The sequence below is a fragment of the Nematolebias whitei genome, chromosome 16 (assembly GCF_014905685.2).
Source record: "Nematolebias whitei isolate Nwh7 chromosome 16, NemWhi1, whole genome shotgun sequence".
Taxonomy (NCBI): Eukaryota; Metazoa; Chordata; class Actinopteri; order Cyprinodontiformes; family Rivulidae; genus Nematolebias; species Nematolebias whitei.
In genome coordinates, this window is record NC_056513.1 from 961,313 (window position 1) to 963,927 (window position 2,615).

A 2,615-nucleotide genomic window follows, 5' to 3' on the forward strand; every position below is an offset into this window, starting at 1 on the left:
CAGTTCAAAGCTGACTGGGCCCAGTTCAAAGCTGACTGGGCCCAGTTTAAAGCCGACTTGGCCCAGTTCAAAGCTGACTTGGCCCAGTTCAAAGCTGACTTGGCCCAGTTCAAAGCTGACTGGGCCCAGTTCAAAGCTGACTGGGCCCAGTTCAAAGCTGACTTGGCCCAGTCTGTGTTGGGTTCAGGCTCGTCTAGAGACTCGGCTCTTTGAGCTCCGTGTACTTTGGATCCTGCGTATTAACTCTTCAGCTGTTCTGCTGCTGACATCCATCCGAATGACTCACATGAGCAGGACACCCCAGCTGGGCGTTGACCGAACGAGTCAAATCAGGGACGACGTCCAGATGTGAGCTGGCAGCCAGATGTGAGCTGGCAGCCAGATGAGACGGGTCATCGTGCAGGTGGCTGACAGTGAGAGCAGCAAGAAGCTCTCATTCCTGGAAGTTACACGTCTGGATGACGCAGAGCAACATTTGTTAAGAGGAGCTCATCTAAATGTAAATGACTGTTGATAATATTACTCAGTTTTGGTCTAGTTCCTCAACACGTAACTTTGTTTTTTTTATTATAGTTTATCATTTATTATTTTTATTGTTTTATTAATCAAAATTAAAGTAAGAATACCAGCTCTGTTCTGGAGGGATGAAGTGAACAGGTTTTTTATATAAAAGGGAATTTATTTTAACTATACAGAACATGCTCTACTTTTATAATATAGTCAGTTTCTTAAGTGAAGCAAGAATTACCAAGAGGTTTAACAAACTGAAAATTTAAAATTGGTTCAGAGACAATCACTTTACCTGATACAAGGACTTGTTTTCAAACTGTCCATGGGCTGATTTTAAACATGAGACATGACATTCAAGATAAGAGAAGACAGAACTTTATCGATCCCGCTGGAAATTGTTGGCTTGAGATTTTTGGTTGTTCATTGTGTTTCTGGGGACCACCAAGTAATGCAGCCACCTAGAACGCTCCGGGAAAAACTTTCACTGGAACTGCCAAGTGGCGGCCATTTTAAAAATTAGATGACAAACTGACTACATGGTGAAATATAAAACATAATATATAAACGTTTCTTAAAAGATGTGGTGGTAGGAAGAGTTTGTTTGATGACTTTCTGAGTTTTGTTCAGAGACCTCTCCCCTCCAGGTCATGTGACCTCATGTGTCAGTTAGAGGCTGTGAAGAGTTCTCAGTGTTTTTCAATGAGAAAAATGGCATCTTTGTTTGCAAATTGCGTCACCATGGTAACTCAAAATACCAATAAAAGTAACAGCACACACTGAGGTGATGAGCCAGTTGTTTTGAAATAACATTGCGGGGGGGGGGGGGGGGACACGTAAGATATAAAGTTAAGAAACCCTTTTCAGGTGGATAATAATAAGTGGCTGCCTTCAGTCCCCTATCATTACCCACCTGAAAAGGGTCTTGCTCTTCTATCAACTTTAAAAAATCCAAGATGGCCACCTGAGCTAAAAAGAAAAAAGTACTATTCATCCATTCACCAATTATCTTTACCTACTTATTCCATTTTGGGTCACGGGGGTCGCTGGTGCCCATGTCCATCAATCACTGTGCGAGGGGCGGGGTACACCCTGGACAGGTCTCCAGTCCATCACAGGGACACATAGAGACAAACGAGACAAACAACCATTCACTCTCTCACTCACACCTAGGGACAATTTAGAGTTACCAATCAGTCTAACATGCATGTTTTTGGTCTGTGGGAGGAAACTGGAGCACCTGGAGAAAACCCACGCATGCACGGAGAAAACATGCAAACTCCACCCAGAAGGCTCCTGGACCGGGGTTTGAACCAAGGACCTGCTTGCTGAGAGGCAGCAGCTCTACCAGCTGCGCCACAGTGCTGCCCAAAAAGTACTATAAATTTGTAAATTTTAGAGATATTAAGCTGAAATTAGGTGTGGTGGGTGGGAGCAGAGAGCAGTGTACAACACTTTGTACTCTTAAATCATGAATTTAAAATGGCCACAATGTGGCTACAGTCCCCGTCAAAATTTTTCAAGAAACATAGTTCCCACTAGACTCCACAAGAGGGAAAAGATCAAATGAAAAACAGAATTTAAAATCGAAAAAAAGAACGTACCAAAGAAAAATGATAGCTAAAAGAATCTTAAACAGACTGTGGTAATATAGAACCTTATTATCTTATAAAGACACTGAAAGCTCTTTACAACACAACCTGTGCCCTCATTTACCTTCACACAAATATTAATACAGAACTCTACTACACACACATTCATACAGCACTTTACTACACACATTCATACAGCACTCTACTACACACATTCATACAGCACTTTACTAGACACATTCATACAGCACTTTACTACACACATTCATACATCGCTCTACTACACACATTCATACAGCACTCTACTACACACACATTCATACATCGCTCTACTACACACATTCATACAGCACTCTACTACACACAAATTCCTACAGCTCTCTACTACACACATTCATACAGCACATTACTACACACATTCATACAGCACTCTACTACACACACATTCATACAGCACTCTACTACACAAATTCATACAGCACTCTACTACACACACATTCATACAGCTCTCTACTA